This window comes from Bactrocera neohumeralis, unplaced genomic scaffold (assembly GCF_024586455.1).
Source record: "Bactrocera neohumeralis isolate Rockhampton unplaced genomic scaffold, APGP_CSIRO_Bneo_wtdbg2-racon-allhic-juicebox.fasta_v2 cluster10, whole genome shotgun sequence".
NCBI lineage: Eukaryota > Metazoa > Arthropoda > Insecta > Diptera > Tephritidae > Bactrocera > Bactrocera neohumeralis.
The window spans coordinates 20,905,128-20,920,274 of NW_026089623.1; positions in this window are offsets into that span (position 1 = coordinate 20,905,128).

Consider the following 15,147-nt stretch of genomic DNA (forward strand, 5'->3'; position numbering starts at 1 on the left):
ACAGAATAAAACAACATCAAATATAGTTTATAGGGAAGCTCTAACACAATAAAAGGTTTTTCTTTTGGGATTATGACCTCTTTGCAATAATTAAAAATATAAACAAAACAAGTAAGGAAGGGCTAAGTTTGGGTGTCACCGAACATTTTATACTCTCGCATGGTAAAGTGATAATCGAGATTTCATAATACGTCATTTACATATTTTTCAAATACCGTATTTTTGTAAAGTTTTATTCCACTTTCATCATTGGTTCCTAATGTTTATACTCGTATTATACAGAGAAGGCATCAGAGGGAATTCAAAATAGCTTTATATTGGAAGAAGGCGTGGTTGCGAACCGATTTCACCCATATTTCGTACATGTCATCAGGGTGTTAAGAACATATTATATACCGAATTTCATTGAAATCGGTCTAGTAGTTCCTGAGATATGGTTCTTGGTCCATAAGTGGGCGACGCCACGCCCATTTTCAATTTTTAAAAAAGGCCTGGGTGCAGCTTCCTTCTGCTACTTCTTCCGTAAAATTTAGTGTTCCTGACGTTTTTTGTTAGTCGGTTAACGCACTTTTAGTGATTTTCAACATAACCTTTGTATGGGAGGTGGGCGTGGTTATTATCCGATTTCTTCCATTTTTGAACTGTATATGGAAATGCCTTAAAAAAACGACTCTGTAGAGTTTGGCTGACATAGCTATAGTAGTTTCCGAGATATGTACAAAAAACTTAGTAGGGGGCGGGGCCACGCCCACTTTTCCGAAAAAATTACGTCCACATATGCCCCTCCCTAATGCGATCCTTTGTGCCAAATTTCACTTTAATATCTTTATTTATGGCTTAGTTATGACACTTTATAGGTTTTAGGTTTCCGCCATTTTGTGGGCGTGGCAGAGGGCCGATTTTGCCCATCTTCGAACTTAACCTTCGTATAGAGCCAAGGAATACGTGTACCAAGTTTCATAATGATATCTCAATTTTTACTCAAGTTACAGCTTGCACGGACGGACGGACAGACGGACGGACGGACAGACAGACATCCGGATTTCGACTCTACTCGTCACCCTGATCACTTTGGTATATATAACCCTATATCTGACTCTTTTAGTTTTAGGACTTACAAACAACCGTTATGTGAACAAAACTATAATACTCTCGTTAGCAACATTGTTGCGAGAGTATAAAAACCTGATATTGAGAAAAAACAAACAAAAGAAACGTATTAAACAACAACTAAGGAAGGGCTAAGTTCGGGTGTCCCCGAACATTTTACACTCTCGCTTGATAAAGTGATAATCGAGATTTCATTATCCGTCATTTACATATTTTTCAAATACCGTATTTTTGTAAAGTTTTATTCCGCTATCATCATTGGTTCCAAATGTATATGTATATTATACAGAGAAGGTATCAAATGGAATTCAAAATAGCGTTATGTTGGAAGAAGGCGTGGTTGCGAACCGATTTCACCCATATTTCGTACATGTCTTCAGGGTGTTAAGAACATATTATATACCGAATTTCATTGAAATCGGTCTAGTAGTTCCTGAGATATGGTTTTTGGTCCATAAGTGGGCGACGCCACTCCCATTTTCAATTTTTAAAAAAGGCCTGGGTGCAGCTTCCTTCTGCCACTTCTTCCGTAAAATTTAGTGTTCCTGACGTTTTTTGTTAGTCGGTTAACGCACTTTTAGTGATTTTCAACATAACCTTTGTATGGGAGGTGGGCGTGGTTATTATCCGATTTCTTCCATTTTTGAACTGTATATGGAAATGCCTTAAGAAAACGACTCTGTAGAGTTTGGTTGACATAGCTATAGTAGTTTCCGAGATATGTACAAAAAACTTAGTAGGGGGCGGGGCCACGCCCACTTTTCCAACAAAATTACGTCCACATATGCCCCTCCCTAATGCGATCCTTTGTGCCAAATTTCACTTTAATATCTTTATTTATGGCTTAGTTATGACACTTTATAGGTTTTCGGTTTCCGCCATTTTGTAGGCGTGGCAGTGGGCCGATTTTGCCCATCTTCGAACTTAACCTTCTTATAGAGCCAAGGAATACGTGTACCAAGTTTCATAATGATATCTCAATTTTTACTCAAGTTACAGCTTGCACGGACGGACGGACAGACGGATGGACAGACGGACGGACGGACAGACAGACATCCGGATTTCGACTCTACTCGTCACCCTGATCACTTTGGTATATATAACCCTATATCTGACTCTTTTAGTTTTAGGACTTACAAACAACCGTTATGTGAACAAAACTATAATACTCTCGTTAGCAACATTGTTGCGAGAGTATAAAAAAAATTAAAATGTAAAAAAATATAAAAAACACTAATAAAAAATACAAAAACAAAAACAAAAAAAATATAAAACAATGAAAAAAGTACAAAAAAATCTTAAATAATATATAAGAATTAAATTTCATATTTTTTTTTAAATTCGACGCAAAAAATTGTGAATATTTGTGTAAATGTCATGTTGAGTGCCCGTGCGAAGCCGCTATGTGTATGTAACAACATCCACTGCAATGTTCACAGTTTTTCTGTAATGTCTTTAGCATCAGCATTGCATCCGTGCGAAGCCGGGGCGGGTCGCTCCTAGTATAGTATATAACATTATATCTATCTCGCAACATGTTACAAGCGTGGAAAAAAGAACGCGAGGTTATCTGATGAGGTGACAAGTTCTAATGATTTTGTAGAACAACGCTAAGATCAAACGGGATATAGGATATGCCACTTACAAATACATATGTATTCACATAGAAGTAAAATTTAAGAGTTTTCCGTACATTTAGTAAGTTAAAGTTTGTTTCCTTTAATAGGGTTATATTGATTTAGTTTAAAAGTTAAAACATTAATTTTTATAATGTATTGAAAGAAGTTTAAATAAGAAACACATTTTGTAAGGAAAAAAGTTTGACTATGTGCGACGAACGAACAGTAGCTAGTCATAATGTGGTGAAAAACACAATTGAACAAACGGTGCCGCTTAATGTACACATAGTACGTTGCCGCTTTCAATGGCGAACATGCTGAATTGAACACTTTGCCAACGAATAAAGGCAAAAGTCTCCAATTCATCATTAGGATATATCACCCTTCCCATTTGAAAATAATGCAATGATACTAGAGTGAACTAAAATATGGTTATAAGTGAAAAGTGTTTGTTCAATTTCTAAATATTTCAGCTCTTTATCAACTGAAGTGTTGATTATTCTAAGTATTTCATAAGTTTTCTGTAATCTTTTAATGTCGCCAATACCAGTTTTACTGCTAGTTACCTCAACTGTTACATTTAATGAATTAAACGATTGCTTATTGTTTATATTATTTAAACCTCGATCTTGGTAAATTTTTAAAGGTTTTGAGGGACCGTTGCAATTAAAAATGCTGGCTGAACTCCAGCCAGCTCAATTTAACTGTTTCTATCATAGAATACAAATCGATACATGTTAAATAATATTAATTACTAGTTTAAATCCGCGGCTCCGCTCGCTCCCTGCTATCAAGGATTTCATTTATCGTGATATCTCTATAGTGGAATAGGTAAATTGGAAATTAACATATTTTATTGACTTCGTAAATCACTTAAGGGCTCGTCTCAGAGTGAAATTTTCGAGAAATAGATTTTTTTGCGTTATCTGATACTACGCACTATAATAAATACTCTTTCAAATTTTCAAATCGAAATTAAAATTATTACGGTCGCTACAGCGTTTCTTGTAGAAAGGGAACAGAGTGGGGAACATAGCGACTCCAATCGTTAAACGCGTTTTTCTCAGAATGTTGTTTTTCAAAACGGTTTGCACTCTCAAAGGAAGAGTTTTGAAGATATCTAGTTCCAAATTGGAGAGAACGTTTTTAACGTGATTCGCTATCGCGCTAAAGAAGCTTTTATTTTTTTTTAAATCTTACTATTTTTTTCTACGAAAAACTATCGAAAAAGGTCAAAATTCGCTACTGTCTGTTCAAACCGCCGCCATTTTGTCAAATTTCAAAAAAAAAAAGAAAAAAAGTTTCCATAGCGTGATAGCAACGTTTCTACACATTAACGATCTTATTGAAATTTTTGCTTTAGACCAAAAATGCATCGTTGAGGATCTTGTTTTATTCGTCATGAACTTATTTGTTTATTAAAAAAAAGTTGGACTGCTTAGTTAATTCCAACATTAAAAAAAAAATTGTGAAAATTAGTGATTTTTAGGAGGGTCACACTGAGACGATCCATTAAGGAATAGTACATACATAAATATGTATGATGCAACAACATCTTCACAGTTTCTACTCATATAGTATATATGATTTTCTATTTATAGTGAATAACAGTGCAAGAGTAGAACAGAAGAGGGTGCTTCTCACGCCCTAAATCTAATCATATTGTCACAGACAGTTTTAACAAGTGAGAGGCATTCGTCAGTGAACAAGCAAACGGCGCAGTCGCAAGCAGGCGTATAAAAATTATTTAATTTCTTTTCAATGTACATACATATTTTGGTATTCGTTCAATAATAATTTTAAAATAAATTTGTATTCCTTTGATGATAATTTGAAAATAAACAATTTGGACATTCTTGACAATATGATAATGTTTTGTTCAACATTACATTACTAACATGTACATAATTGCAAAGTCGACTGCTAAAACCCAGGAATATTTGTCAGTTATCATGCACTGCTCTCAAATTATGATTCAACATTTTCGTGTTCAGTTACAACTATCACTATAATTCATGTATGAATATATGTACATATGTACATATGTAAACCAAAACCACTGTACCCTGTAGCTGTGTGATTTTATTTCGAATTTTTTAAGTAAAAAGATGTTCAAATGATTCTTACAAGAATTGAAATATATATTTTTTGTTTATGAATTGTGTTGGCTTTTAACATAAAGCATGTGCCCGTCCCAAGGTTCCAAGCTACCTCATCACCAATTTTCAGTCAAATCGGTTCAGCCGTTCTTGAGTTATAAATATAGAGATAAATTGCGAGATCGAGGGTGATTTTGCAAAAAATGCCACCGTTAAGACCTTCTCCAGGACTAAAGGAATACCCGTGCAAATTTTCACGTCTTTCCATGCTGCGGTTCGGGCATAATGTGCGGACATACAAAAAAGGGGTTTCATTTTTATACTCTCGCAACAAAGTTGCTAAGGAGAGTATTATAGTTATGTTCACATAACGGTTATTTGTAAGTCCTAAAACTAAAAGAGTCAGATATAGGGTTATATATAGCAAAGTGATCAGGGTGACGACTAGAGTTAAAATCCGGATGTCTGTCTGTCCGTCCGTCTGTCCGTCCGTGCAAGCTGTAACTTGAGTAAAAATTGAGATATCATGATGAAACTTGGTAGACGTATTTCTTGGCTCCATAAGAAGGTTAAGTTCGAAGATGGGCAAAATCGGCCCACTGCCACGAACACAAAATGGCGAAAACCGAAAACCTATAAGTGTCATAACTAAGCCATAAATAAAGATATTAAAGTGAAGTTTGACACAAAGGATGGCATTAGGGAGGGGCATATTTATACGTAATTTTTTGGAAAAGTGGGCGTGGCCCCGCCCCCTACTAAGTTTTTTGTACATATCTCGGAAACTACTATAGATATGTCAACCACACTGTATAGAGGCGTTTCCTTCAGGCATTTCCATATACAGTTCAAAAATGGAAGAAATCGGATAATAACCACGCCCACCTCCCATACAAAGGTTATGTTGAAAATCACTAAAAGTGCGTTAACCGACTAACAAAAAACGTCAGAAACACTAAATTTTACGGAAGAAATGGCAGAAGGAAGCTGCACCCAGGCTTTTCTTAAAAATTCAAAATGGGCCCGGCGTCGCCCACTTATGGACCAAAAACCATATCTCAGGAACTACTAATCTAATCAATTATACAGCAAAATAAAAAAGTATGTAAATGACGGATAATGAAATCTCGATTATCACTTTATCATGCGAGAGTATAAAATGTTCGGTGACACCCGAACTTAGTCCTTCCTTACTTGTTAATTAGGTCTTTGCATGTTATTACAATTAGGTTTTTCGAAAAAAACTTTCATTATTGTAGTCGAGTCTTTACAATCTCTTATTAATTTAATTTGATTTTTGAATACATTTAATGGTCGTCCGGTTATCTTAATAAAACATTCAGAATCTTCATCGCCAGAATGAAAAGCGTCTTCGTTAGATTCAGATTCTTCATTAAGAAAGCATCCCGTATTTTTAAAACGAAATCGATCTGCTACACGACTTTCTTTACCTGAAATGTATTTTACGTCAAGCTCGTACTCACTTTTTTTGCTCTTTTACGACAGTTAGTCAAAGGTTTAGTTATTTCAGAAAAGTTTCGGATAAATTTATGACAAAACCCCGCCAAACCAAGAAATTGTTTTATTTCCTTTTCCGTGTAGGAACGGGATAATGTAAAATTGCTTTGATTTTATATTTTGGATAAGGTTTAATACCTTCTGCCGTTATAATATGATCGAGAAATTCAGTTTTCGTTTAGAAAAATTAGCTTTCATTCAACTGATTTTTTGATTTTCCTCCTCCGTTTACTAGAGATTCTATTTGTTCTTGTAATGACGTACTGAATACTACAATGCCGTCTAAGTAAATTAAATAATCTCCCTATGAAATCATCCAAACCCATATTCATCCGTGTCTCCAAGGTAGCTGGTGCATTTTTAAGCCAAAATGGCATCCTTAAAAATTCAAAACTTTGAGTACAAAAAGCTAAATGAAAGTGAAAGATTTTTCTATCTGCTGGATCCTTTTCTATATGATGGAAGATTTGTGCTAAGCCTATTGTTGAAAAATACATACACCTACCTAGTTTTTCAAGAATTTCATCCATGTTTAGAATAAGATACCTATCATTGATAGTAATATTATTAAGCGTGCTAAAATCAACAACATTCCTTCAATCCTTTTTACCTGAAGCACCTCTTCTTTAGTACTTGGTGCTGAATAAGTGGAATTATTGTGAGAAATGATTTGATTTTCAATTTTTATTTGCTTGTTTACTTCTGATTTGTGAATTTAAGGATATTTATATGGTTTTACGCAGATTGGATCTTCTTGAACTGTTTTGTTCTGACTTTTATTTTATTAGTAAAAGTGAGTTGATGCCCTTTTTTATGAAACATATTTTTAAATTAGTTTCCAAGTTTTTTCTTATTGTATTAACTTTGTTGAGAGATGTTCAAATATAAATTTACCATCTTTAATGTTTCGATTTTCGATCTTGAATGCAATTATCAAAATTTTCAGATTTCAATTATTCTTAAAAAAGTTATGCCGAACACCGCTCATAGGTATTATATTATTTTCCAGGTCAACTTTAGTTTTAATTAGCTTCAAACCAACCAAGTAAACCGTCGTAATTATTAGGAAAATAATAAACGAACAATTTTAACTTTTTCATGTGTTCGTCGCTACAAAATTATTGGGTTTCGTTAAGATAAACTTTTCTTATCGCTGTTAACATTATTATTGGCAGAACACAAATGATCTTTTCATTTAATTTATTAAACTTATTAACTAATAAACCTGTGTCGGCTAAAAATGTAGAATACTTTTTTATAAAATTTTAATTCAATTGTGGGTAGTCTTTCGAATCAGTTAACTGAAAATTTACCACATCTTGTTCCATTGGTTCAAAATAACCAAAACATCTTAGTCGAGACTGGTTTCAGTACTGAATCTTATCTTGGTTTAAATTATTTAGATTATCGATTGCTAGGTTCATCGAAAAAATTTTTATAATAATTATTTTAATGGAAAATATATAATTTTTTGAAACACTGTTGTAATTAGAACGAACCGGAAATTGATTCGTATTAGTTGCAAAATATTCTAAACTACTATTACACTAGTTTACAGTACATTTGTTGCCGAAGAAATTTTAGCTGTTGCTGACTACATATAATATGCTATTTCCAAAAATATAATTTAAATATTTTTATCAGCTCTAGTTTCAGAGTTTCAGCTTTGTAGGTATTACACAGATATTATTAAGAAAAATTTTATTGAGAAAAATAATTAATCATTAAGTTCTAAAAACTTTCGTTTTAAGGCTCTACTCCGATGTGTAGACTTTGGAAAATGACGTGTTAGAGACCAACAATAGTCAGACATCATATTTGTATCCCAGAAACCCTGATAGCGCTCTTCCATGACGCGTAAGTCTTGATGCATACGCTCTCCCTGCTCTTCACTCATATCTCCTAAATTTTCCGGAAACCTCTCTTGGTGACTATGGAGGAAGTGGAGTTTTATACTCATATTGCATCCCATATTTTTTAATTGTAGCAGAAGGTCTTCTTCAAGTTCAATATAATTTTCAGATTTTTTATTTCCGAGAAAATTCTGCATCACAGATACGAATGCTGTCCAAGCCTTTAGTTCTGACTCAGTCATAGAATTTCTAAATTGAGTATCTTTCGTAAGTTGTCTAATTTGGGGGCCATCAAAAATTCCGGCTTTAATCTTTTCCATAGTGAGCTGAGGAAATTTTTGGCAAATGTAAGAAAAGCAGTTCCCGTCTTTATCTAGTGATTTTACAAACTGTTTCATGATGCCCAGTTTTATATGTAATGGTGGAAGGATAATTTTGTTACGAGCTACTAATGAATTGTGGACTATATTGTGCTTTCCAGGCTCCATTTTCTCTCTGAAGGGCCAGTTTTTTCTCACCCAATGCTCTTGTTTAGCTCTACTGTCCCAAAGACATATAAAACAGGGAAACTTGGTATAACCACTTTGTTGACCGAGAAGAATGTTGACCATTTTTAAATCAACACAAATTTGCCACTCATGGTCATTGTATTTTATTTTGTTCAAGACTAGCGAAATGTTACAATATTCCTCCTTTAACTTTGTACTGTGGGCAATAGGTACCCCAGCGTATTTATTTCCATTATGTAATAGAATACATTTAAGGCTACGTTTTGAGCTGTCAATGAATAAACGCCAGTCGTTTGGTTCGTATCGCTTCAAGCCCATTTTTATCAACAAGTTTTTGATATCTGAACAAAAGGTAATGCCGTTTTCTTCGGAAAAATAACGCCGTAATTCTGCATCTCTTTCACGATAAAAACTTATTTTAGTATCCGAGGATAGCAAGTTTTTATACTCTCGCAACAATGTTGCTAAGGAGAGTATTATAGTTTTGTTCACATAACGGTTGTTTGTAAGTCCTAAAACTAAAAGAGTCAGATATAGGGTTATATATACCAAAGTGATCAGGGTGACGAGTAGAGTTAAAATCCGGATGTCTGTCTGTCCGTCCGTCTGTCCGTCCGTCCGTGCAAGCTGTAACTTGAGTAAAAATTGAGATATCATGATGAAACTTGGTACACGTATTCCTTGGCTCTATAAGAAGGTTAAGTTCGAAGATGGACAAAATCGGCCCACTGCCACGCCCACAAAATGGCGGAAACCGAAAACCTACAAAGTGTCATAACTAAGCCATAAATAAAGATATTAAAGTGAAATTTGGCACAAAGTTTCGCATTAGGGAGGGGCATATTTGGACGCAATTTTTTTGGAAAAGTGGGCGTGGCCCCGCCCCCTACTAAGTTTTTTGTACATATCTCGGAAACTACTATAGCTATGTCAACCAAACTCTATAGAGTCGTTTCGTTCAGGCATTTCCATATACAGTTAAAAAATGGAAGAAATCGGATAATAACCACGCCCACCTCCCATACAAAGGTTATGTTGAAAATCACTAAAAGTGCGTTAACCGATTAACAAAAAACGTCAGAAACACTAAATTTTATGGAAGAAATTGCAGAAGGAAGTTGCACCCAGGCTTTTTTAAAAATTGGAAATGGGCGTGGCCTCGCCAACTTATGGACCAATACCATATCTCAGGAACTACTAGACCGATTTCAATGAAATTCGGTATATAATATTTTCTTAACACCCTGATGACATGTACGAAATATGGGTGAAATCGGTTCACAACCACGCCTTCTTCCAATAAAACGCTATTTTGAATTCCATCTGATGCCTTTTCTGTATAATACGAGTATATACATTAGGAACCAATGATGATAGCGGAATAAAACTTTACATACACAAATACGGTATTTGAAAAATATGTTAATGACGGATAATAAAATCTCGATTACCACTTTATCATGCGAGAGTATAAAATGTTCGGTGACTCCCGAACTTAGCCCTTCCTTACTTGTTTTCTTTTAGTCTTGATGCTAACAATTCTGAAGCTTGTTTAGAAAGATTTAAATCTCTTACAAGATCATTCAACTCATTTTGGGAAAAGCGTTTTGGCTCTTTAGACATACCTTCAAAATCAGCATCATTTTGTGATGTGCTTGGTCCTCAATGTCTTGCTCTAGTGGTTCAGATATATTTTTAGGCTCTGAAGAGTTAGGTGAACGCTGCACTCGGCGTTGAACACAACTAGTACTTGGGTACTGCCATTTAGCTCGATTTTTAGTGTTTAAACCGTTTATGTTCACACTACAAAAATAACAGTCTACGAGATGATTTCGTGGTTCTCGGCAAATAGTCGGTGTTCCAAATTAAAAGGCACTTCTTTTACCACACAAGACTTACAACCACAATTGGGAGCCCAAGAATTCTTATTTTTATCCAAGAGGACCCAAAATACTCAAAATAGGTATTTTTCACCAACTCTGATATAACTTTTCAACAATTTTAAAACACATATTCTCCGCATATGTAGCAAAAATGATCTGGTTTATTTAAACAACGTCTTCTTGAACTACTTGTAACGCAAAAACTTGAGAAACTAATCTTAACAGAGTAAAAAAACGCCTGTTTTCGATTAATATATATGCATAAATGATAAAAATCAAAAACAAAGTAACTCGAGCTGCTCAAAAATTTTTGAGGTTAGATTTGACAAAAACAAGTACATAGTAAGTGAACAATATCAATCGCAGAATTCGCGGCAACAGACAAAAAGTTCAATACTGTAAACTAGTGTTATTATTATGATTCATATTGTTCACGTGTGATAGTAGTATATTTACTTGCACTAGCACTGTAAATAAATTGGAACTAAAACACTTTATTTCCAATATAAAATATTTATTAAATTCAAAATAATGATCGGTTTTAACAAGAAACACAGCCGTCGAATTTGGAATTCACAAAGGTCCTTATTTTAAACCTTCTGGTTCCCAAACGAAAAAAACCTTCTGCGGATGACAAAAATGCGGCTTTTCACGGATAAACAAAAATGAAAGATGTGGGTGTTGCGGTGAAAAAGTGAAAACTGCGGTCGAACGTCTTAGTTCCCGGATGAAACGATAAGAAGCAGGATCCCGTTCGGACCCATCCCTTTCGATAGTTTTGGTGGTGAATTCGTAGGATGAGCGATGTTGTGTGCTGTGTGTAGTGATGGGTGTTGTTTGTTGTACAGGTGATGTGATGTATATGTGATGTGTGATGTGTCGTGTAGGCGCAGGTTTTAACGTGAACACATAAAATTAGATACTTTTGAATTTGCGTTATTTGTTTGAATTGATGTGTGTTTGGAGAATTTTTTATTATCTTCATAAACATCATTTTTTTAACATTTTGATTGCTGACTTAAGATCTGTAGCATGAATTGCATTTGTTAACACAGGTTAATAGTTGCCAATTCTCATTTTAATGTTTCCGAACTTATCTGATCTAATTCGTTATACAAAACTACCTTAGTGGAACTATGTACTTCCCCTTTTATACTTTTGCAACCAGTTACTACAGAGTATTATAGTTTTGTTCACCTAACGGTTGTACGTATCACCTAAAATTAATCGAGATAGATATAGGGTTAAAAATATATAAATGATTAGGGTGCCGAGTAAAGTTGAAATCCAGTTGACTGTCCGTCTATCTGTACGTCCGTCCGTCCGTCCGTCCGCCCATCAACTTGAGTAAAACTTGATGCAACTTGGTATGCGAATTTCTTAGTATAAAAAAAATGGAGTTTCTCCTTATATAACGGTACTGTTTTAAACTACTAAAAGAGCGATAAAGCCATAAATAAAGCGCAAGAAACTTAAAAATTTGCTTCCGGGATGGCTTTATAGGAGCCGGAAGGGCGTGGCGCCACCCACTTTTTGTGAAATTCTTTATCTCGGGACCTGGACTTGGACCACAGTACCTATAGTTGACCTTTGATCGAAAATATCGGTCAATGTCTGAGATATATAATTCAAATTCAGCCATAGTACTTCTCTAACAATGTTATGTCTATATGTCAAAAATGGATTGAATCGGATTAATACTTCCCTTAGGCCCCATATACTTATTATAAAAATAATCGAACTTCCAGGTGACTTTGTAATAGGGTGATTTTCGAACATCCGGCTCACTTTACTTTATATGTTTGGTTTTACACCTTAAATCATTTCCCTGGCTTTGATTCCTGCAAGTTGCAAGAGTATGAAATGTTCGGTTGCACCCGAACTTGGCCCTTCCTTACTTGTTTAATTTAATAACGTCTTTTACTTTACAAACTCCTATATAAATTTTCTCACATAATAATGTAACATTATTCCTTGAAGTGGGAGTGGCCTCGCCCTCTAATAAGTTTAATACACATATCTCCTAACCTACTAAAGCTAAACAACCAATTGCGCAAATAATATAAGAACTCCTACCGACAGTGTGAAAATGAATGAAATCGGAAGATAACCTCGCTTACTACCCATACAACGGTATTGTTTAAAACTACTAAAAGGACAATAAATCAATAAAGTTTTATGGGAACCGGTGTGAAATTGGACGATGGGTACTCCCGCTTTTTGATGAAATCGCATATCTCGGGACCTGACCTAAGGATTACGAAAAAATTTTGCACGTATCCTTCTTATCATATCTCTATGTGTCATCGTGAAAATGGGCGAAATCGAACTATAACCACGTCTAATTCCCAAATAACACAATTTTAAATTATGTTTGATTCTTTTACTTTCCAGTACACAAATCAGGAAGCAATTGATATAGCGACATCACGTTTCCCACTAATAATTCCTTATGATTAAAAATTGTCCAAACCCAACCAACACGGTTCAAACCTCTAAATACCAAATATGTGGACCCCAGTATCTATACTTTATTTTCGACCGAAAATATTGGTCGATTTGTGAGATATATGAATTAAATTATTTCCTCACACTATTATTTCTGGTCTACAAGTCTTCTTCCTCTTTACTGGCGTAGACAGGGAGTCGCCTTGTCTGAAACCTCGTCTGGTATCGAACGGCTCAGAGAGGTCCTTCGCGGTCCTGACGGAAGTTTTGGTGTCGCTCAATGTCATTTTACGCAGCAGTATTAGTTTTGCGGGGATTCCAAATTCATGCATCACGGCATAAGGCAACTCCTTTTCGTGCGGTTGAAAGCAGCTTTGAAATCGACGAAGAGGTAATGTGTGTCGATTTTCCTTTCACGGGTCTTTTCGAAGATTTGGCGCACGGAGAATATCTGGTCGGTTGTTGATTTTCCAGGTCTAAAGCCACACTGATAAGGTCCAATCAGCTTATTGACGGTGGGCTTTAATCTTTGCCACAAGACGCTCGATAGTACCTTATATTATGTTCAGACCGACATTGAAAACATTTTGAAAACACATTTGTATGTTGTGGAACGTAAGTCGTTCGGACCGACAATTTGTGTTTTCGCTGAGTTTTCACTGACAGCTCACAAATGTATTTGTTTGTTTACATTTGAGCAACGAGAATAGTAAGTTTTGAAATCCTTAATATTTGCCTACAATTATTACTAAAGATCGTGTTTTTTAGAATTCTGAGAAAAAGATGTTAATTGCGAAAGCATTGGCTTTGAAAAGCCAAATAAATATCCTGCTCATCGACAATTCTTCAAGAGATCTATTGGAATGTCTCACTACTCAGCACCATGCCTTTGCAAAAAAGATAGCCGAGTTAAAGAAACAACATTTAATCGTATTAGATTTAATAAAAGACCTTGGGATGCCGATTAATTCATGTTGGACAAAAGTGTGTATACGTTCCTACTGATGCAAAAGCTTTCAATTATATATTATTAATTCCAGCAACGTAAGAAGCAGTTTTGGGAACACGATTGCCAACGAAACGGATCTGCTTTTTTTAAAGAGAACTTTCGCATGGACCGAAGTTCCTTTGATAAATTATGTAACACCCTCCGCCCGTTACAAAAAATGGATACAAATTACCAAAAAGCTATTCCTATCGAGAAAAGACTGGCTATAGCATTATTTGCTTTAGGGTCATCTGCAGAGTATCGTAGTATCGCCAACATTTTCGGGGTAGGAAAATCTACGGTTTGCGAAATTTTACTGGAATTTTGCACCGAAATCTGGAGATTACTGCAGCCATCCTGTTTTAAAATGTTGCCTCTAAACAGAGAAAATATAACCGAATTGGTGACTGGTTTCGAGGTAATTGGATTCCCACAATGCTTATTAGCAATTGGTAAATATTGGTTATAAAATCTTAAATTTGCGCTAATGTTCTAATAATTGTTTGCAGACGGATGTCACATTGAGATTCATCCATCATCTGACGAAGCTGTGGATTATTATAATTATAAAGGATGGTATTCCACCGTTTTAATGGCATTAGTTGATGCTAAGTAAAGTCTAAAAACTCAATATACATATTTTATTATTATTATTATTTATTAGAGTAATATGAAATATTAAACTGACTTGAGTAAATACACACTAGCTAACAGGGCCTACATATAAGTACATATGTATGTATGTAAGTAATATTTACAATGTATTTCCAAATACCGTTTTACTTACATAAACGTAGGAAGTCTCGTGCGATGTAATGACTCTAAAATTTATGAGACGTTATCACTTAAAAAAGAAATGGATAGTTGTCCTTTACTAAGCGAAATGTCTAAAGAAATTTCAGGCGTGAATGTGCCAGTATTCATTATTGGGGATTCGGCTTTTCGATTTAGCAAACAACTAATGAAACCGTATCCATTTAGCGTAAATCAAAATAATGGTGAGAAGGTATTCAACTACGCTCTTTCGAAAACACATAGAGTTGTCGAAAATGCTTTTGGACACCTCAAGGCCCGCTTTCGACCCAGCGGAAAAGGAATTGACAACTCTGTACAGAATGCC